Source organism: Mus musculus, chromosome 9, assembly GCF_000001635.26.
Source record: "Mus musculus strain C57BL/6J chromosome 9, GRCm38.p6 C57BL/6J".
Taxonomy (NCBI): domain Eukaryota; kingdom Metazoa; phylum Chordata; class Mammalia; order Rodentia; family Muridae; genus Mus; species Mus musculus.
Window position 1 is genome coordinate 63,972,405 of NC_000075.6, and position 23,361 is coordinate 63,995,765.

Below are 23,361 nucleotides of genomic sequence, written 5' to 3' on the forward strand. Positions count from 1 at the left end.
TCTCTGTGAGTTCAAGGCCAGCCTAGTCTTTTAAGAGGAGGAGGAAGAGGAGGAGATGGATGGACAACATAGACACCACAAACGCAGCAACTCGATATAAAGGGGATCCGTGTGGCATATGCTTCCGGGAGGGTCCCCACCCTGTCCGTGACACCAGTCACACTAGTGTGGCTGTCTCTCTCTTGTTCTACCCTTGCAGAGAATCTGATGCCTACCATCCAGACTCTGGACTGGACCTCCCAGTCTGTCTCCCTGACAGCATCTCCTTCTTGGTCTGTGTACACCTAAGAATTCATGGCAGTGTTCACACTCAGGGCAGGACAGGCCCCTCGGGGCCCGGAGCTACTGTGGCCTTGCTTGCTCTCCAGCCATGTGGGCAGTGCCTCCTACAGCTGAGGGACATGGCCAGGACCCAGAGGCCTGCCCTGACTTCTCTAGCCATCTCCTGGGGTTTCGGCAGACTCTCCATCTCGGTCTTTACATTGCTGGGATACATGGATATCACCTAAGCTTCGAAGATGAGCTCTACCTTCATAAAGAAGAGTCCTGATGGGTGTCCCCAGGAGCAACAGGAGGGGGCAGCAGGTCCACCAGCCCGGTCCTGTCTCTGGGCTTCTGTCTGTTCCACAGGCAGTCTGTCCATTCCCTCGGCGTCCAAGGCCTCTGCCCTTCTGGCAGCTCCTAACTAGAGCAAGGGTAGCTAACGGATTCCCCGAGGAAAGGGCATTTCCCACTGTGTGTGCCAAGCATACCAGGGCTACTGGCACCCCCAGACCTAGACTCGCTACTTCTCAGCTAGGTCTAGGGTCACACCTCACTTCCTTCCTGGGCTCTAACACATTATGGGGGCCCAGTGGTTTGAGTTTACAAAGGCAATCCCTAGCCATCTCCTGGGGTCTCAGCAGCCTCTCCATTTGGATCTTGACATTGCTGGGATACAAGGATATCAACTAAGCTTCGCAGATGAGGAACTCAAGACCCGTCAACAGTTGGGCCCTTTCTCTACCACAGTACAACTGCCTCAAATAGACACGAAGGTGGATAGATTATTTATTCACTTATTTGGGTGTTTGTTTGTTTGTTTACTTAGAGTCTCTCTCTATAGCCTTGGCTATCTGTGAACTCACCATGTAGACCAGGCTGGCCTTGACCGGGAAGAAGGAAGGTGCCTTCCCAGGGAGAGGAATCAGCCCTGTTCCCACTTCAGCCTGTGGTCTCTGATCACTCCATTCCTGATTTACTGTGTAGCTCTAGATGAGTTACTTCCCGACTCCGGCCTTCATTTGTTCAAACCGTAGGGGCTAGATTATGGGCAACTCTGCTGCCCCGGCTAGAGCCACTGGGGCAGCCCAGCTTTTGGGTGGAAGGTTCTGCTCTGTAGCAGGACCCTCCCCTTTGTGGGTATGTGGGAGGGAGGAAGGAGGGCAGGCAGGACAATGGAAACACGCATTTCAGAGCTCGAGTAAACAGCCCTGTTGGCATAGCAGAGCCGGAGCCGATGAACCAGAGTCCTGAAACCGTTAAAAATAGGAAAAGAAATGGCACAGTTCACATATTTTTGCAAAGCTAAGTCAAACCAACATCTGCAAAAAATATCCCCGTTAAACAGAATCGCAGGATTTCATTAAGTAAATTGCAAGTTGGCAAAAATTCTGAAAGAAGGGGAAAAGCCACGGGCTGGCCTGTGATTTAAACCTTATTTTAACTGTGACAGCGTGACTGCAGAAGGGCTCCTTTTCCAAACGAAAGGAAAAATAAAATAAAATAAAATCTAAGAGGAAAAAAAATAAGTTTTTCCCCCCCAAAGAGGGCCTCCCTCGAGCCGCCCCTCCTCCAGCCTCCAAGCAGGCAGCATTTTGGGTTGTTGTTGGTTTTTTTTCCCTGTAATTGCAGTGGTACCTAGTTTCCCAGTTTTCCCACGGATACAACAAATGGGGGGCGGAGGGGGAGGTGTGGAGGGAGGGAGGAAAAAGTGAGCGCACAGGCGGAGTCACCTCTAATTAGGGTGTTGGGTTTTCTCCTTACCAAAATGGCTAGGAGCACAGACCCCTGGGACTCCCTCCTTTCCCCCTCAGGCCTTCAAGTCCAGCCCCACAGTGGCTTCCCCACCTCCCCACGAGGTGGAGGCTGGGCCCAAAGGGGTGGTCCCTACTGCTCCCCAGCCTGGAGCCTCTATCATTCATCTTTAAAGTGAGGTACAAACAGCAACCACAATCAGGGTTCTGGCGGGGCAGTGAGTGGCAAAGAGGAAAGAATCCTGTAACATGCCAGGGGCCCACAGAGCCCAGGGAGGGCTGGGGACCACGGCTGCCAGGCTTCCGGGCTGGGATAAGTGACCAGTGTGGCCTGGTGGTAAAGCCACTAAGGAAGATGTGGTGAGGACATCTTGGGACTCGAGTGTGTACTGTGGGGGATGAAACTGAGGGCTTAGCCCATGATAAGCACATGTTCTAGAGGAAGTTACACAGGACCTCAGATCCGCCTTGACATTTAACAGTGACACACACACACACATACACACACGCACACACACGCTGCCCTCCATCCTCACCCCAGTGCAACCTCTGGAGGAGTCCTCCAGTCACCGATCTAAAACAAATATGTGACAGCTGCCTGTCTCTCTCCATCCTGCCTGAGAGAATCTGAACATCATCTCCTGGTACAAATGGGAAACTGAGGCCTAGCGAGATGGTAGTGAGATGGTCTTTGCCACGCAGCAGGGAATACAGCCCTGTTTTGATGATGGGGCCTGGAAGTCCAGAAAGACCTGCTTGTTAACATCCTGTGGGCTATGAGAGTGTCTGCTGGATGACTCTTGAGCTCAGCTATAACCTACCCTAAGTACTACCCTGTACTACTTTACAGGGCCAGAAAGGGAAAGACGTTTATCCAAGGTTACACAGCAAATGAGCAACAGAAGAGGGATTGTGAGTAAGGCGTCCTGTATGCCCAACCCTGTGAGCCCCATCCTCATCCTCGCCCCAGTCCATCTTGATGCTGCCAAGAGTTTCCTCAGGAGTCAGAGTCTCATCGCAACCCTCGCGATGGAGTCTTGAGTGAAGTTCTGAGCTCTAATACCACTGTCTACAGCGGCTGGGCTTCCTTCCCTTTAACATAGTTCCTCATGTTGTGGTGACTCCCTCCCATAAAATCATTTTGTTGCTACTTCATAACTGTAATTTTGTTACTATTAGGAATCACAATGTAAATAACTATGTTTCCCAATTGTTCTCATGTGACTCCTGTGAAAGGGTTGTTTGCTACCCCAAGGGGGTCATGACCTACAGGTCTAGAGTCAAAAGGTGTGTTTTTCTCCGAGAACCCATTTGTAAAATCAGGATGGTTAGTAACTGTACCCCACCCTCAAGACAGGCATCAGAACTCCGGGAGATCACACTGCAATGGCCCTGCCAATCAGCTAGCAGGCTCTCATTTCAGAGTCTCACCTCCCGCCACAGAGACTCTGAGAAACCCATACAGTGGACATGCAGCAAGGAGGGCAAGTGTTTCCTCCACTGGACAGTGGAGGACAGCCGGAGGCGGCAGAGACGGGTCGGCACGGCTCGGACAAGACTAGAGTTCAGTCAGTTCCCAGCACCTGTACCTGCTGCGCTCCCAGCTGTAGAGGATCGGACAACCTTCTGGATTCTTCAGGAACTGCACTCCCATGCACACAACTCATCCCCACCCCACACTCCCTACAGACCCTGCACACATAATTAAATTCAAGGCGGTTCCCGCGGTGTTAAGCTCCTCCCACCCAGGAGAGTTTGCAGAGCTGCACACAGGACTATGGATGGCGTGCCTGCGTGTCCATAGGCAAGTGCGGGAGTCGGAAAACACTGCCTGGATAGAGGGAGTGTGGCTGACTGTGCCAAAACAGAACAGTCCTTCATCACAAAACAAGGTCGCCCCTCCTAGGTAGAGAGTCACCAGGCTGCAGAATACAGGCATCACGAGACACAGGCCAAGAACAGCCTGCCAGTGACAGTGGCTGTTTCTGCGATGACAGAATTAGGAGCCTTAGAATGGGAGGGTTGAGGGGATGGGAGCTGGCCCTTTGTCTCTGACACTTAAGGACGGTACATTAAGGACATGCCAGCAAGGGGCTGGCAAGGATAGGGAGCCTGGGGAGACCAGCTGTGGCACTCCTGAGAGGTACCGGAGGGAGGTGTCCTGAGCCCCCATATGTCACTCTTGCCCTCAGCAACACCTGCTTCCCCCCAAACTCCACAGAGTTATGAAGCCTTTAGCCAGGGCTTTGCAGCTGGGAAGGCCTGTTCCAGGCAAGGCAGAGAAAGCTGTGAATCGCAGGAACCAGTCTACCATGGTGGGGGCAGGGCAAGGCACACTCCTGCCTCTAAGTGAGGGTCACCACACATTGTGGCCAAGTCTCTGATACCATTGACTCTGGCACAAGTCTCTTCCTTTCTGGGAGCCTAGTTTCCCCAGCTATGGAAGGAATCTTTTAATTTTTATTTTCTCTGTGTGTGTTGGGGGTGGGGGTGTATGTCTATGTATGTGTTCCCATGTGTGCATGTGTGTGGACAGGTATGTGTGGGTTTGTGTAGAGGCCAGAGGTCAACTGTCACGTGTCTTCCTCCCTTGCTCGCTTCCTTATTTTTTGAGGCAGGGTCTCTCATTGAACTAAGAAGTCTCTCCTGTGGTGAGACTGGCTATCCAGAAATGCTCTCTGTCTCTACCTCCCCAGCACCAGGATAACAAGCATGAGCCACCGTGCCCGGCTTTTCACATGGGTTCTGGAGTTCCAAACTCAAGTGCTTGTGTGGCAAGCTCTTCACCGACCCAGCCGTTGTCCCAGTCCCCTGGAAGGGACACTTGAGAGCTGAATGACCTCTGACATCTCTTACAGAGGGCCACTGAGGGATTTGGGAGAGAAGCCCCAAGCCAACATTGCTTGCCTGCTTAGGTATGGCCAAGGTCACCCGAGGGAACCAAACTCCAGGAGGGATTGGGAAGTCATGGAGCTCAGAGCAGTAGTACTACAGAGAAGCTATGGGACTCAGCGGAGATGGCCACACTCACCCACAGAAGCTGCCCACTGCCAAGATGACACCAGGCCAGGTCAGGGACTCTTCCCACCCATTCCTGGCCACAGCCTCAGCCTTACCACCTGCCCCTCATCCCAGATTCTACAAGTAGTGAGACAACACCAGCTTCCTGGGCCTTGGTGACTGACTTAAAGCAAAGCTGAGCGAGCGAGGGAGTGAAAGCTCGTGCCAAGCCTTGAGAGTCCATTAGCAGAGTGCTGTGCTGAAGTGTTTCACACAAAAGGGACAAAGGAAAGGCAAGATGGCCATAGAGCTCCAGGGGTCACCAAGTCACCAGGAGACCTGAGAAATCACTAGTGTATCTGAGACTTTTTTCTTCTCCTCCTGGGTTCTCCCTGGGCCTGTGAAAGTGCTATGCATGCTGGTTGAGTCAGAAGCCAAGGTCCCATGTGTCCAAGCACCTTCCACAGCGACCCGCTAAGACAGGCTAGGAAAGACCACCCACCCAGAGTGGTCAAGTGGCTTCCTCCTTGGAAGGCCACCTCCCCCACCAGTCAGCTTTACGATGTATTGTCTTTGACCTTGACACATGACTTTGATATTAAGAAAGCGGAGGCTTGGGAGATGCCTGGACTTTGGTTTCTTGTTGTGCAGCCTGTTTGGAGGGCCACGGAACGGTGGGGTGGGAAGAGAGTACCCTTTCACATGTAGCTCCAGGTACCATTCAGGCTGCCATCTGAGGCTAACAATCAGCAGGTGAGGAGACTCTAGGCCCCTTGCTCTGATTCTGTCCCAAGAAATGTCTCCAGATCTGAGTCACCAGCACCTCCCCCAGCATCCCACAGAATGGGCCAACCCAGGTGGCAGAATTCTTTCTCCAGAGCCCTCACAAGTACACAGATGCACAGACACACAGCGCCCTCACTAAGCGTCCCTGTAGGAGCGCGGTCTCTCTCCCACCAGGGCTTAGCACATGGAAGGAGCCTCAGCAGACGTGAACTGGATATATTAAACCAATAGCACTACCACTGAATGTGGTGCCTTCACCTACTCAGGACAGATGACCACCCAGTTCCATCACCCCAAGGAGGTGATGGAATGTACATTCTATTGGTTCCCAAAGTCCCAGCAGGACCCAGATTCAGTTGTCCACAGAGGCAAGGAGCTCCAAGATGTCCCCATTCCCACCCCAGGCTGCTAATCCCCACACTCTGGCTTTTCTTGGGTCACACTCCTTTCCATCTCAGACCCTGATCTTGCTAACAACCTCCCTCGGCACTGAGCACATGGAGTGGTAGCCAAGCCCTAGTTCCTTGAGAGCCAGGGAGGGCTGACAGACTCAGTATCAATTCTTGTCTATCTGCTCAGTGCCCTGATGCTAACATGGCCCAGCTCCTGGGAGGTGCCCACGAGTGGAGCCTGTCAAGTTTGGTGAGTCACTCTGGAACGTCCACGGGCCACAGGGATGTCCCAATCTTCTGAGCATACAGAAGAAAGCCTGCCCCTGTCCTTAGGGAAGCGCCAGTCTATCTGGGAGATAAGGGGGAGAGAAAGGGGCGTGTGCTACCCCAGGGTCTGCCTTCACCTTCCTGTGGACTGGTCCAAGGCTACAGCTTTGCTATCTTTCACTGAAAACTGATTTCAAGCCGGGTAGTGGTGGCATGGGCCTTTAATCCCAGTACTCTAGAGGCAGAGGCAGGCGATCTTTGAGTTTGGAGCGAGCCTGGCCTACAGAGTTGGTTCTAGGACACCAAGGGCTGTTACACAGAAAAACCCTATCTCAGGGGAAAAAAAGAGGAGAAAAGAAAAGAAGAGAAGAGAAGAGAAGAGAAGAGAAGAGAAGAGAAGAGAAGAGAAGAGAAAAAAAGAAGGGAAGGAAGAAGGGAGGGAAAGAGAGAGGGAAAAAAGAAAAAAACTGACTTCAAGCCTCTCCAGGGTCAGGGCTAGGTTGTGAGAAGGCCCTCTGTGTGGCCCTGGCAACTAAGAGGGAACAGCCCTGGCCACCCAAGGTTATCACCTAAGGTTATCACCAAAGTTCACCTTTGAGAGGACACACGCCCAGGGCCATGTGCTCTCTGGTGAGCACATAGTAACGTTGAAGGATGAAAAGTGGCTGAGGCTGGCCACCCTGCTGCAGATACAAGACCTCACTGGCTCCATACCCCAGTAAGTGGGCACTTCCCATTAAATGCCAAGCTCTTGGGCAGGCCACTGGATGCCCAGAGATACTTTGTCCCTGCCCCTTCCTTTCCTAGATTTGCAGAATTTCTACTATTTTTTTTTTTTTACCAAATCCAGACAACAGAAGCAGACAGACAGACAGACAGACAGTGCCACAGACAGCCTGGGCCTCAGGCATTCAAACTGACAAACTTAGAAACAGAGTTGGTACATGAAAGTCCTGAGTTTGAGCACTGGTACTGAATAAAACAGGTGCACTTAGGATCCCAACACTGGAAGCAGATTACAAGTGCAATCATCCTTAGCTACTTAACCAGTCTAGGCCAGCCCGAGGAGATGCTGGAGCCCAGAGCAGGGAAAGGTTTAAAGACAACAACAACAACAACAAAAACCAAGAAACAAAACAGGAAGGGGGTGGGGAGGAAAAGAAAGTGAGTCTCAAAGAGGGCCAGGGACTAAGAAAACACTGGGGACACTTAGGAGAGTAGACACCTCTTCCAAGTCTCTACTCCAGGGCTTTACAAGGAAACTCCTGCGGAGTCTCCTTTTCCCGATAATCCTGAGCAAAGGCAAGTTAAGGAGCTGAGCAGCGGGGAGGGGGAAGCAAAGGAGGGTGTGTGAGTGAGCGAGCTAGCGAGCGGGCCCCCTCCCAGGAAAGAGCCCCGAGAGCTAATGCAGAGAGTCAGGGCAGTTTCCAACTCTGGCCTTCAGATGAAAGTATACCCTTCAATTAAATGTTGAAACCGTGTTTTCTCATACTAAATCACCGAAGCGTTTGCGCATTCCTCGAATATCTCAGGGCACTGTTCATTTTTATTTATTGTTGTAACCCAATGCCCTTAGCAGCGTGAATGGTGCTATTCGAGGGAAACTTGTTTTGCAAAGGGGAAAGCTGTCCCAGGTCTCTTAAAAGGTTCACTATGTGCAGGGTAACTCGGCTCTATTAATAATCCGGACTGTATGGGCAGGGCTTGCTTCCCAGCGAGCATTATATTTTCCACCCTTCTGTAAACAGGTTCTCTGCACAGATGCTTTGATATTCAATTCCTCCCCGGCTCCCCCACCTCCACCACACCACTCTGCTCTGCGCCTACTCCTCACAGAGGAGGGGGGAGTGGTGGAAAGAAAGAAACCACCATGCTCACATATTTTTTCAATTAAGCCATGCTTGGTGCCAAAATATATGGATCCCACTAATAGCCATAAGTAATCTGACGGTCTTTTCCCCCAAATATTTTGATTATTTTACAAATCCCCCAAGGAATGTGCTCTTAGGGTGATTTATGGTGCCCAGGGAGGCTTGTGATTAGAGGGAGGGACCTGGCTGCAGTGGGGCCAGGTTAGGATGTAGGGCTGGCTAGGTGCCAGGGTCAGGAGAAGGGGGACTCTCAGGGGAGATGGCAGGTCACCCCCTCAAGGGTGAATCCATTGAGGGGTGAGGGGCAGTGGGTCTGAATGGGACAGATGGCTGTAATCAGTGGGTAAGGAAATGATGGCTGAGGAAGAAGCGACCACCACAAACGGTCCCCAAGTCCACTAATTCCAAAGCTCTTGGATTAGTTTCTTTGTTCCCTTTTTGCTTTGAGACAGGGTCTCACTAAGTTGCCCAAGGCTGGCCTCAAACTGCGTATCTACCTGCTGCCTCACTCTGTGGCAGATGCCACCATGCTTGCTCGGACGTGTGTGTTTGTAAGTGCATGCATGTGACTATACACATGTACGTGTGTACATAGAAGCCAGAGATCAACGTCAGTGTCCTTCTTCAGGAGCCACGCACTTTGTTTATGTGCGTGTGTGTACATGTGTGTAGACTGTATGCACGTGTGTGTGTGTGTGTGTATGTGTGTGTGTGTATATACTTGCTTGTTCATGTCTTCTTCAGCTGCTATCTCTCTCATGTTTGAGATAATGGTCCTTCACTCTACCTGGAGCTCACCCATTGGCTAGCAAGCCCCAAGGACCGCCCTAGTCTCCGCCCACCAGCACTGGGATTGCAGGTACACCCATGCCTGGCCTTACTTTCATGGGTGTTGGTCTTCATGCATGCATAGCAAGCACTTCTCCCACTGAGCCACCATACTTATATGAGTGTTAGGGTTTTTTGCTGAAACTTTGTTGAATTAAGACCTCTCACTTTCCAACTCCTTAAAAAATTATATATGTGTGTTATATATATTTATATTTATATATCTATTTGGAGGCCATAGCATGTGCATGAAGCTCAGAGGACAACTTGCTGACTTGGAATTCAAACTCCCCGTTTATAATCTTCACATGAACAGCGATGCTGGCACACAGATGAGGAGGTGCCCACAGCCAGGAGGCTCTGCCAGCACCTGCCAACTCCCAAGGATCCCTCCACCTAAGCAGCAGGAATTCCTAGGTGAGAAATGTGCTGGGACCCACAAAGGCCAGTCTGGACAAGTAGTTCCCACCATGAACACCTTATCGGCCAGAGGCACACAGTAACCCAGGTCCCAGAGGGCTCACCCTGTGTCCCCTCAGACCATTCAATCTCTGGCCAGGCCACGTGCCAGACACTTGCCAGACAGAGCAGAAAGAATCTCTGTTCTGTCCCCTTGGCTGAGGGCTGTCCCTGAAGAGCAACGGGACCGGTTATATTAACTAGATTACTCTGTGAAATGAAAATTAGCCAGAAGGAATGTCACATGTTAGTGTGGTTACCCCAATAACTGATGTGCTAAATATCCCATCACGCAGCATCCTGGAAAGGAGCTTAAACATACCCATCCCTTACACAGACTTCAAAATGATGTTGACCCTGAAAACCTATGTGCTTTGCAGCCCTGGGTCCACACGGCAACCTGAGGGCTTCAATTCTGACCCATAAGTTTAGGGAATCCAGGCGGGGAGCTTGCTGCACTCACAGATGGTCACTGTCTGTCAGATTCACAGGCAAGCCTCTACTAAGATGCCAGTCAAATTGAAGCTCTTCTTCAACTGACCCCTGAGCTTCAAGTCAGTCGTGTGGCCAGGCCTCATGGGACAAAACCCAAGATCTAAAAACCAAGGCAGTTAGTGTATCTCCCTCCCACACTCAAAGGATATCCCTAAATGCCACCTTCCCCAAAGGAAGTGACTCTGTGGTAGGTCTCTCTAGGTAGCTTTGGCTATCCTGGGATTCACTCTGTAGGCCAGGCTTGTCTGAACTCACAGAAATCCACCTGCCTCTGCCTCCCAAGTGCTGGGACTAAAGGTGTGAGCTACATACCTGGTAGGCAAACCTGGGCTTGACCTTCAACCTCTGATCCTCCTGACTCCGTATACCCAGCGTTGAGATTACAAGTATATACCTCCATGCTCATCTTACGTGGTCTGGGGACAGAACCTAGGGCTTTGTGCATGCTAGGCAAGCACTCTACCAATTGGGCTACAGCTCCAGACTCAGAAGTGACATTTAAAAAGTTACTTATTTGTCTCTGCATGTAGGGGTAGTTTGCCTGCTAGGTCTTATGCACCATGTGCATGCAGTGCTTATGGTGGCCAGAAGAGGGCATCTGATCATCTGGACTTGGAATTACCTTTAGGTGGCTGGGACTAGAACCCGGGTCCTCTGATCTGGACACGGCCCTATCCTAGCGCAGGTACCACCCCATCCCAGGGCTAAGCAAGAGAGGAACAGCAACTGCGTGAGCAGCTAACAATAGGCTGCCGGCAGGGACCTTGACGATGTAGAACAAAGAGCCAGCTTGCAGGGAGGAAGACCTTTACTCCCAGAAACTCACGTGTCAACCTAGCTGCATCCTACGTGTAGCCCCACAGGCCTTTTTGGAAGGTCCCAAGTTAGCCGGGGACAGAAAGTCTCCAGCCTTGTAAACATGCGATAGGACAGGGGTCATAGGCTGTATGCCTGCATGTCCCCTTCTCTTACCAAATGCAGCTGCTCCATTGACCCCCTGAAGGCCACAGCTCCTGCTTGGACCTGGCCTTTGACTCTGGCTCCAAACCGGGGGCAGGAAGTGGTATTCCAGAACAGTGCCACCGGGCCATGGAGGGACTTCAAGGGGCCTTCCCACCAGTCGGCATGAGATCATCACAACAAATAAAAGCAGATGTGCAAAGAACTCAGGGAGTATCGGCTACCAACTGTTCCCTGCACTTCAGCATGCAGGCCCAGAAAAGGAAATGGACTCACCCAAGGTCACACAAGAAGCTGGAGGCAGAGGCTGTACGGCTGCTGTACTATAGTGTACTTGCCTGGCCTCGACACTGTGTCAAGTGCCATGAGTAAGGGCAGGTGACACTTTGGGGGGAGGAGTAGGAAATGAAAGGAGGGAGCCTTTGAGAGCTGCTCTAAGGGAGGCTACTGAGTGGGTGAGAAAGGGGTCCTCTGGGGAGTAGGGACCCTAGGCAGAAGGCACAGCAGCCTGGAGGTTGTAGAACATGGGTCTGGGGATGGGGCGAGAGCAGGCTAAAACTTTAGATTTCAAAAGCAGGATGCTTGGCTGGGGCCTCTCTTCCCAAACATAAACAGCACACGATCTTATTCAAAAAGAGGGATGGGGGGAGGGGCTGGCTGTCATGCTCTCTGGAGGTGGAGAGGCGAGGTACCAGGAACCAGGGCTGGAGAGCAAATGACCCTCACTCATCCTGGGTCACCTTGGGAGTTGGGGGGGGGGGGGAGCGCTTGAGTCTTGCCAAATCAACTCTTTTCCTAATGTCTCCTGACAAAGGCATCCAGACTCTTGGTCCCAAAACAAATCAACAACAAAAAGTAAAGTCTCCCTACCCCAGAACCAAGACTAAAGCACTTAAAAATAAACAACAAGAAAATAAGCAAAACAACTACTGCTTAGTTACCTCTGGGCTCAGCACTCAGCTCGGACCATGACCCCGGGACAGGAAACATAGCATGCAAACAGCCCAGCTCAGTGGTCCACCCGTGCTGTGCTCGCTCCTTCCCAACCCAGACCACTTCCCTTCCTGGGTGCCCACTCACTCAGCCATCAACTGTGGACAGGGACTGGACTTCTGGCTTGGTGAAGCCATGAAGACATCCTCTGTGGCTAGGGAGCTCGCCACAGGCTATTGATGCTCTCTGTGCAGGCCTAGCCAGATGCCAGGGACAGAGGCTGCAAAATGGCTGGCTGTCTGTCTGTCCACCTCCTGCAGGCAGGTGGAAGCCACCTGAGGACAGAGGCTGGGTCTGAGCCCTTTGGTGTGTTCCCAGGGGCCTAGCCGGCTGCAGGCATTCACTTAAAACCTGGGAGCGGACTGTTTACCTAACACCTCCCTTCCTCTGCAGGAAGTCGCTCCCAGAGCATGGGTTTTTAGTTTTTAATTTTTTTCCCCAACTCTTTCTGGGCTCCCGGGGTTTGGAAATCTCAAAGGAGTTGAGAATTATGGGATCTGGGTCCTCTCCTCCACTGCTTCCGGGAGAAAAAGGCGGATCTGGATCTGGCCTTTCCAGGGGGGCACTTTGACCTTACATGGAACGGCCTCTGACGGAGCAATCCATTTCTAGGAATTTATCCTAAGGAAATTGCCAGTGGTTTGGATTTAAGTGCAAGTATGCTGTGTTCATGACTGGGGGTAAAATGGGGGAAAAAGAGGTAAAAAGAAAGGAAAGGAAAGTCTCTCCTAGCATGTAAAGGCCCAGGGCTTGGAGGATTCCCTGGGTAAGCATGCTGGGTCCAGAAGAAAGAGTACCAAGAGGCAGTGAAGGTCACAGGGAGTACGTGTTAAATTAAGGAAATGTCCTCAATGTGGCTGAAAGGCGCCCCAACTGTTACAACATACAGAAAATAACATACCGCCCCATCTCGTGTCTTAACGTCCCTTTTTAACTCCTTGATTCACTGAGAAACAAGTTGACAAGAAAAAAATATTCCAAATGATTCTAACAACAGGACTACTTGCTCTCAGGGAACAAGAGCTGAGGGTGGGTGGGTTCCCCCGGGTGAGTGGGTTCCCCCTAGGCTTTTCTTACTTTCTAAATGGTCCACGTTAGTCAGGAACTACAAGAAAAGAAAGAAGATGGGGTGGGGGAGGACCAAGGAATGGAGCATTGCTAACATGCAAGGATAACTCCAGCACTTAGGAGGTCGGCCACGGGAACAAAGTTCAAGGTCATATCCAGCTACATAGTAAATCTAAGGTCAGTCTGAGCTACAAGTGACCTTGATTTAATATACATATATACATACATATGTACATATATACATATATTCATAAAGGTTAGGGAGGAAAGAGATGGCTTAGCTGTTAAAAGCTCTTCTGGCCCAGACAGGGAACTAAGGTCGGATACCCAGCACCCACCTGGGGGTACATGCCACATCTGTAAATCCAGTTCTGGGGGATCAGATGCCCTCTTCTGACTGCCTGGGGTCATTGTGTGCTCACCGTACACACACGTACCCTGGGACTCACGTACCTACTCATAAAAATAAACAGGGCTAGGGTGACAGTTCAGTGGTCAAAAACACTTTGCTAGCCAGACCCTGGTGGCGCACGCCTTTTATCCCAGCACTTGGGAGGCAGAGGCAGACAGATTTTTTGTGAGTTTGACGGCAGCCTGGTCTACAGTTCCAGGACAGCCAGGGCTACACAAAGAAACCCTGTCTATTATAAGGACCAGAGTTCAGAGCCCCAGGAGCAACAGAAAAAAAAATCCAAAGCAGAGTGGGTATGGCAACTCACCTATAAAGCTGGGACTCAGAAGACAGAGACAGGAGACCCCTGGAGACTAACCATATCACAAGCTCATGGTTCAATAGAGACCCTGCCTCCATAAATAGTGTAGAGATCAACTGAGGAAGACCTCTGATATAAGCTCCAGACTTCCACACACAAGTAACTCTATCTGCATATGTGCACATGCACATGTGCGCGCACACACATATATATATACACTCACATGCACCCACATGTGAATATACATGCACACACATACAGTAAGGGAAATCTATAGGTTCGTTTGCTAACTGAACATATAACAAGGGCTTCAGGGACAATGACAGACAATTCTTATAACACAAGGTTTGTCCTATGTCATTACGTTTTATACTCACAAAGCCTCTCCCAGTACACACCCATATAAGAGATGCAAAATCGGACTTGGTGCTACTAGCCCAGAGGCCCCTGTTCATCACCTGAGCCATGACACCTACCGGTCCAAGAAGACACAGCACAACAGACCTGTGTGTTGGGGGAAGGGGAACTACTAATTCTAGGAAGAAAAGTGCCCACAGTCATTCTCCCCACTGAAGGCCAAGGGGACTCTCAGAACTCTGGGGGATCCTTCTGGCTAGAGCAGCTGTCCCTCCCTCCGTCTCCCCTGGGCAACATCTACCCCACAGGCATCAGTGACTCCCAGAAGGACTGGGAGAAAGAAAGGACTGTTATTGTGCAGATGTGGCAGCTGATACCCCAGGAGGAAAAGGTCACACAGTCAGGGGTGAGCCTGTACCAAGGCTGAGGTCAGAAGTAAAGGGAAAGCTGGGGGCCTGGCAGAGAACCCTAAAACACAGCAGATAGGAGAGCCATGTCAGGAGGACCCCAGAGCTGCAAGGACAGGCCAACCCTCCAGCCCCTCATAGGGACAGGGTCTGCTGATGTGCACGGAAGGCCAGGTCCCACTCTGGGAGCTGCCACTCACTATAGAGGGGACCAGAGCACTACTAGGGCTGCCTTATGTGGAGGTCACTGCTCAGAAGACCAAGGACACCTGAGAGGGACTGTCTTGGTCAAGAGCACTGTATATCCTAGGACAGGACACATGATTCCATTGTGCGCTGCATGCTAAGGGTGCATGAGGTAAGACCTTTTCCTTTTCACTGACAAGCTGGGAGCTAGTGACTTGTCTCACTTGGTGGTGGCTTTCACCTTTAATCCAACACTCGGGAGGCAGAGGCGGGAAAATCTGAGTTCGAGGCCAGCCCGGTGGTCTAGAGTGAGTTCTAGGGCAGCCAGGGCTACACAGAGAAACCCTGTCTCGAAAAATAAAAAATACAAGTAACCTGTCTCTGCACGTCAAGATTCTGTGGCCCTCACGGAGTCCCCGCCTGCTAGGAGCAAAGTTTCTAGCCATGCAGGCTATGCTGTTCCAAGGGGCATTTTAAAGATGTGATAAGGTGGGATTATGAAGTCTAGGCTCTTGTCTCTTGTGCCTTTTCATGGAATATACATATACGTGCTTTGTGTATATGTATGTATGTGTGTGTGTGTGTGTGTGTGTGTGTGTGTGTGTGTATGGGGGGGGGGGTTCAAGATAGGGTTTTTCTGTGTAGCCCTGGCTGTCCTGGACTCACTCTGTAGACCACACTGGCCTTGAACTCACAGAGATCTGTCTGCCTCTGCCTCTGCCTCCTGAGGATGGGATTAGAGGTGTGGATCATCATACCTGGAGACAAAGCCTTATTTTAAAGCCAGAATTATGCAAAAGAGAAAGGGGAAGAGAAAGAGAGCCCAGTGCCTAGCAGGCTACTCCACCATTCCAGCGAGATGCACCGAGGTTCTGACATTCCCTCCTGGGGGCTCAGAAAGGAGGCTAAACCCCCACTATGTATCCCAGTTAGAGTTATCTTCCTGGAAGGGCCACAGTTCAGGACTGGGGCTGCAGAGGCTCAAAGAATGGGCTGCCTGGTTAGATGCCTTGTTCTGATAACCAGGCCCGAGCAGGGTAGGGCTCAGCTGAAAAACAGATTTTGGCCAGGGCAAGAGCCTCATCACATGCCATGTATAGAGGTCCCACCCAGCCAGGGCTCCTCTGTCCGCCTGGAAGCTGGGGTGAGTCTCAGGCTAAGCCTCTCTCTCTCTCTCTCCCTCTCTCTCTCTCTCTCTCTCTGTGTGTGTGTGTGTGTGTGTGTGTACATGTCCATATGTGTCCAAGTGTATGAGTGTATATGTCCATATGTGTCCAAGTGTGTGTGTGCATGCATGCGTGTGTGCATGTGTGTGTGTGTATACACGTGACCTATTCAGGCTAAGCCTGTGTGTGTGTGTGTGTGTGTGTGTGTGTGTGTGTGTGAACATGTCCATATGTGTCCAAGTGTATGAGTGTACACGCGTGCAAGTGTGTGAGTGTATGTGTCCATATGTGTCCAAGTTTGTGTGCGTGTGCGTGTGTGTGTTTTGTGGGGTGTTTAGAACTTTCATTTTGTTTGGGGCTAATGATCAAACCGAGGGCCTCCTGCATTCCAGGCCTGTACCTCTGAGCTACACCCCTAGCACCAAAACTCTGTTTTTTAAAAAACAGGGGCAAAGTTAAGCAGATTAAGTCAAAATACCCCAAGAACAATGATGCTATTTCCAGAGTCAGATTCTGGGAGCTCCCAACATCTTCCTGCTCGGCCACTTCCTCTACCTGCATCTTTAGGCATCTTCTAGGCCTCCCAACTTTCTGTACTGAGTAGTGAAAGCAGACTCTTGTGGAAATGGCACCGTGCACACACTTCCTCCCTGGTAGGCCCTGCCTGTGCTCCCAACCCTCCACACACCCCAGTGGCCACAACGCCTGAGCTAGACTTCCCAGGAACTTCAGGAAGATGGAAGCTAACACTCACAGTCACCTCCAGGGTGACCCACTCCTGGGTTTCACCCACAGCCAGGTGAGGGACTTAGCTTCTCCAAAGCAACCCAGGATCCAAAGAAGGATGGCTGCGAACACATTACAGTAAACTCACGGCTCGTGACCTTGCTCCAAAAGGAAAGAGCCTCCGAAGCTGCCAAATTGTCCCGTTAGGCAAACATTCAACCAACTGAGCTACACCCAGTCTACGGCTGATCTCTTCCCACCCCAGACAGTCATCACCAGGCCTTACGATGACGCAAGCAGACATCAGGAAGTTTCAATCTCTTTGCAGTCTGTAAGGAGACCATGCACGCGATCCCATTCCGAGCTCTGTGAACTCACCATTCTTTTATGCTTGCCCTCCTGGGCCACGTGGTCCTATCTGTCTGCTCACAGGGGCTCACTTCCTTTTTAAATTTAACTTTTTTAAATTTGGGGAGGAAGGGAGAAAGAGAACACATACATTTGCAAGGGGGGAGGGGGACCTGAGAAGAACTCTTTTTTCCCTCCTTTGCTTTCGTTTCTTGGGGCAGAGTCTCACTGTGTAGCCCTGGCTGACCTGGGACTTGCTATGTCTGGTCTACAGAGATCCACCTGCCTCTGCCTCCCAAGTGCTGGGATTGCCAGAGGAAGACGTGCAATGCTTTTTACCTGTTGCCAGCCATGTATATAAAAATTGTCTCCCTCCCTCGCTCCCTCCCTCCTCATTTCCTCCTCTCTCGATAAGATAACACGTGATTACACAGGATGGGTTGGCAGATTGTCAAGAGTCTGGCAGGGCCCTCAAGTGTTGGTTCCAAAGACAGGGAGACGGCAGGGAAGCCTGGCATCCTGGCAGTCTGAGGCAAAGTCCACGTGCAGGGAGCCCCGCTGACCTTTTCCCTCCTCTTCTTGCCTAATTGTTGGGATGATGCTAAGTTGGGGAGGGAGTGTGAGTTCCTAAGGGGCTGGAGCTCCAGCCTGTCCCTCCCATAGTCCTGGGCACAACCAAGGCAAGGGCTTCAGGAAATTGCTAGAGGTTCCCTTTCCGACTCCAAGTTCCCGTCCTACATTCCTACACGACGAAATCTGAATCCCCCGGCTAGGAACCCTTAGCCTAGGCCATCCTTGGTCCAGGTCACCCCTTAGAGCCTCCTGCAGAACTCAGAGCCACCTGAGAGGTCAGGGGCAGGGAGCTATGCTGAGATGTCATTTTCACAGATGTCTGGGCTGAGGCCCAGGCATGGCCAGAAGACCTTTGTGGCTTCTGCTGCCAGGCAGTGTGCTCTAGGTAGGCATTAGGAGACAAGAGCCCATAAACCAGGGTCTGCATGGGTCAGGGTTACATCTTAGCTCCACCCTTTATAAGTCAGATGGTCCAGGAAAGGCTGTCAAATAACCACAGGGTGTGCAGGCAAAATGTGAGTCTCCCATGTACAGTGAAGAATGTTCTAGGATGACAGTCCCAAATACGGTTAGGGACATGCCTATGGAAATTATTTTCACTGATTATCTTAGATTCGAATGACAGTGGGGAGCAGGTTGGGGTGGTACAAGCCTCTAATCCTGGCACTCAAGAAGTAGAGGAAGGAAGAGGGGTTCAAGGCTAGCCTGGGCTACAGGAGACACTGTCTTAAAACAGGGTGGGTGGAGGGAGTTCCTGGAGAGGTGGCTCAGTGGGTAAAGTGCTTGCTATACAAGTATGATAACTTGGATTTGCATCCTCATAACCAAAATAAAATCGGAGCAGTGAGGCATGCTCCTATAACCCCAGCACTAGGCTACCAGGCTAGAAACAGCGAGCTTTAGGTTCAGTGAGAGACTCTGCCACAATAAATAAACAGTCAATCAAATTGAAGCATGATTGAGGAAAACACCTGACTACCGACCTCCTAGTGTGCTTATATGTGCAAGCACAGCCTCCCTACACCACACAAGAATACACACTTAAAATGCAAAGAGGCAGCGTGTTTATCTGCCAAACCTACACCCAGGACCAGTTACTTCAGAACTCTTTTCCCTTCGGTGGGAGCGGGAGGAGGGAAGCGAAGCGCTGTGGAGTTGCCTTCAGGAGAGAATTTGGTGTTTTGAGCCAGGGTATCCTGTAGCTGAGGCTGGCTTTGAACTCACATCCTCTTGCTTCAACTTCCCAAGAGCTGTTTTTACCAGAGCGAACACCAAGCCCAAAAGAGAATGAGGTTTAGGTGTCCTTCCTGAGTTTATTCCAGTCTCTAGTAGGGAAAGAAGTCATGGCTTCCAGCAATGTCAAAGGTCAAAGAGCAGAGGTCAACAGGCAGGCACTGTGCCATCCACTCTCACTCTAGTCCAGTCCTGAGTCGTGTGGCCGTCATCCTTAGATGAATCAAAAGCTCTGGACAGAGTCCTGACTTCCCACAGTTTTTTGCTCTGGAGAGGCCATGCCAGCATGCACGCTATCCTGCTAGTTAAAGCCCCCATGGCCTTCTGCCTGCACCCTGAGGCAGGAGGATCTACCCTCTACCACACAGTGAGATTGTACCATCAAAAGGCAGCCTGGGTAGTACAGACAATTATGGAAAAATAAAAATACTCCAGGGGCTAGTGAAATGGTTCAGAGGTCAAGGGTATTTGTTTCTCTTGCAGAGGACTAGGGTTCAATTCGCAACATCCCATGGTGGCTCACAACCATCTGTAACTCTAATTCCAGAGGACCATATGCCCTCTTCTGACCTCTGTGAGCACCAGGCGTGCACATGGTACACACACAGGCAGGAAATCACTCATACAAATAAAATTTAATAGTCTAAAAAAAGAAAAACACACCACGCACAGCTGCCAAGCTGGTAACTCAGTGGGTAAGAGCACGTGCCACTGAGCCTGACACCCTGAGTTCCACACCGGAGAAGGAGAGAGTTGACGGCCACAAGTTATCTTCTGATTTCCACCTACATGCCATGGCATGTATATGCACACAAAAATAAATAAATGTAACCTAAAGGCGATCTAAACAGACCAAAGCTTACCAATGATAACCACTTTAGATTTTTAGTCCTGTGGCAGTAGGTATATTAGAAATTGTACAGCTAGCAGCACTGTCTGGGTCCAGATCCCCCTGCCCTGTTAGTAAGTAGTCATACTCCACTTGGCAGGTTTGGAGTTAAAAATTGGGGGGCTGGGAGACAGTCCATCAGCAAAGCACTCGATGTGTCCAAGAGGGAAGATCTAAGGACCCATGTAAAGAGCCCAAGACAGAGGCACACACTTGCATTCCCAGTAATAAGGTGGGACACACAGGCAAGCAGAGACAGGAGGGCACAGGGGGATTCACGGAGCTCTCTAGCCAGCTAGCCTAACTTCCTTGGCAAAGTTCCAGGCCAACCTTACCTAAAACAAAAAGTCGAACCCTGAGGGGTTATCCTCTGACCTCCCCCCCACACATATATGTGCACTCACGGTCCTCTTCCCACATGCAAATACACACATGTGAACACACACACACACACACACACACACACACACAATTGGTTTTGAGTCACAGCTCCTTCAAGTGTTTCCCGGAGTGACTGGTAGGTGAGTGAACCCTTTCTGGGTTTCCGGATCTTCACCTCCAACACTCAGAGGTTCCAACGCAAGTCAGGACTAATAATGGGCTGTCAGTAAATGCTTAGAGCCCATTCTGGCTCTCTCCGAAGGCCTAGCTAGGGCCCTCTCCAGACCTCTTCTCCCTCTCCAAATCCTGTCTGTCAGGTTCCTGGGACTTCTGTGGTAACAAAGAAAGAGACAATTGCCTCCTTCCAGAGGTGGAGCAACGGAGGCCAGTACTAACAGGTTCCAGTGTTTTCCCCAGCCCTGTCCAGAGCCCCATTCCAAACCAAAGAGTTACAAAGGCCTTTAAACCCCACACTCATCACCTCAGGGTGAGGTCAGCCAAAAGCTGCTCTTCCAAGCCCCGGGCTTTGAGATTTTGAAAACAGTCAAACATGAACTGGCCACCTCTGAGTGTCGGCAATCCTGGAAGGGCCCTGAGCCTCCTGGCTGCCAGCACCTATGGCTGCCTCTGGCCTTAGAGCTTCCTTCTGGCCCCACATAGTCCAAAGCTCCTCCCATCAGCCACTCTGCAACCCCAGGCTAAGACTCTGCCAGTTTCTGATCCATGAGAAAAGGAGGAAAATCCCCCCAAAAGGCCTTAGCCATCCTCTAAACCAAATCTGTACCTCAGCAGGCACAGATACTTGCTGCCTCCAAGCCTGACAGCCTGAATTCCATCCCTAGGACCCACATGGTAGAAAGAACAGACTCCCCACACGTTGTCCTCTGACCTCCACACATGCACTGTGGCATGTGCATCCCCACAGGTACACACAAAATAAATACCATTTTTAAATTATATTTCTTCACCTGCAACACGGGATACCTTCTAATGACTAATGGTATTCATCTAAAAATGATTGTGGGGTTTGGTTTTTTTGGTGGGGAGGGGGTGTTGGTAGGCTTTGTTAGGAGACGGGGTCTCATGTAGCCGAGCTGCCTTTGACTTTGCTACATACAGACAGTGATCTCGAACTTCTGATTCCCCTGCCTCCACCACCTAGTTTTGGAATTATATATGTGAACTAACACATCTAGCTTATGCAGTGCTAGGGACTGAATACTGGGCTCTGTGTCTACCAGGCAAGCACTCTACCCACCAGGGGGCATCTCTGGAAAGTATAAAGTATCACTTTACGATAACTCTAGGGTGGCCGTGGCACACACCATTAACCCCAGCACTCAGAAGGCAGAGGTAGGCAAACCTCTAAGTTCGAGGCCAGTCTACTCTACAGAGTAAGTTCCAGGACAGGCAGGGCATCGCAGACAAACATGTCTCAAAAAAGAAAGGAAAGAAGGGAGAGAGGGAAAGGTGAAAGGGGAGGGACAGAATATGGAAGCCCTGTGCACACACTTAGCTGGGACACTGGTGGAAGACGTGGGGAAAGAAGAGTATTCATTAGCTAAGGAGTCAAACGACAGGTCTTCCATATTGATCTTCAGAGTCCAGGCAATCCCAATCCACACCCCCACTGGCCTTCCTGTGGCAGTCAGCAGGCTGATCTAAAACACACAGGCAAATGGGGATAACCTGTGGAAGTCAAAACTACCAGAACAAGGTCGAATAACTCACAATACCTGGTTTCCAAGTTCATCATGAAACACACACAGTGATCAATGCTCGGACATACTGGAACGAGAAAAGATACACACCGAAACATGTAGAAGAGCCCAGAAGGAGAACCTCACATGGGTCATAATCATGAACGTTTTTAAAAGGCAGGGTCTCATGTAGCCCAGGCTAGCCATGAACTCACTATGTAGTCAAAGATGGTTTTGAACTCCTTCCATCTTTACCTCCTCAGTGCTAGGACTCACAGCCCTGTGCCACCACAGCTGGTGGATACAGCACTGCAGGCTGTGTGGCTTCCTGGAGACTAGATAAACACTCTGCTGAGCCACATCTCCAGTCTCATCAATTAGCTTTTTTTTTTTAAGATTTATTTATTTTATGTATATAAGTACACCGTTGCTGTCTTTAGACACACCAGAAGAGGGCGTTGGATTCCATTACAGACAACCGTGTGAGCCACCATGTGGTTGCTGGGAATTGAGCTCAGGTCCTCTGGAAGAGCAGTCGGTGCTCTGAACCACTAAGCCTTCTCTCCAGCCTATCAATTGACGTTTGACAAAGGTACCAACCAATACAATTCCCAAGAAGGGAATATTTTTTGGATCAATGGTAGGAGACCTTCATTTAAAAAAAAAGCTGACAGCCAGCCAGTGACGGCGCATACCTTTTATCCCAGCACTCAGGAGTCAGGAGCTAGCAGATCTCTGAGTCTGAGGCTAGCCTGGTCAACAGAGCAAGTTCCAGGACCGATATATTTTTACTTTTTTTTTTCTTACACAAAAAATCAATTCATCATAGATTATAGAACTAAAAAAATCAATTCATCATAGATTATAAACCTAAACACAGGGCTGGAGAGATGGCTCAGCAGTTAAGAGCACTGACTGCTCCTCCAGAGGATCTAAGTTCAATTCCCAGCGACCACATGGTGGCTCACAACTGCCTGTAACTCCAGTTCCAGGAGATCCAACCCCCTCACACATGCAGGCAAAACACCCATGCATGTAAATAAAAGTAAATACTTTAAAAAAATAGCAATTTAAAAATCTAAACCCAAAACCCCAAACAATCAAGTTTCCAGAAGAAAATCTGGTGACCTTGGAGTTTGGAAGAACACCTCAGAAGGCGTGACACGGAACAACTGAACTCGTGACAAAATGAAAACCTTCTGCTCCTCAAAGACTCCATGAAGAAAATGAAAAGCCAAACCATAAGCAGAGAGAAGATATTTCCAAATATCGTCTACATGGCTGATACCTAGAATATATAAAGAACAGTCTAAAGTCAATAAGCTTAGAGCACATCAGAAAAGCCATACAAAAGCTGGTGGCAGTGGCACGTGCCTTTATTCCCAGCCTCAGGAGGCAGAGGCAGACAAATCTCTGAATCTGAGGCCAGCCTGGTCTACATAGTTCCAGGACAGCTAGGGCTACACAGAGAAACCTTATCTCAACAAACAAACAAACAACAAAAAAGCCCTATAAAGATCTGTGCAGCTACGCCATCTAAGAAGAAAC

General features: G+C 50.3%; 1 protein-coding gene across 2 annotated transcripts in view; it reads right to left on the reverse strand.

The window, feature by feature from the left end:
- Positions 1-23,361, reverse strand: part of Smad6 (SMAD family member 6) — a 69,010-nt gene that overhangs the window by 19,329 nt on the left and 26,320 nt on the right. The window lies entirely within an intron of this gene.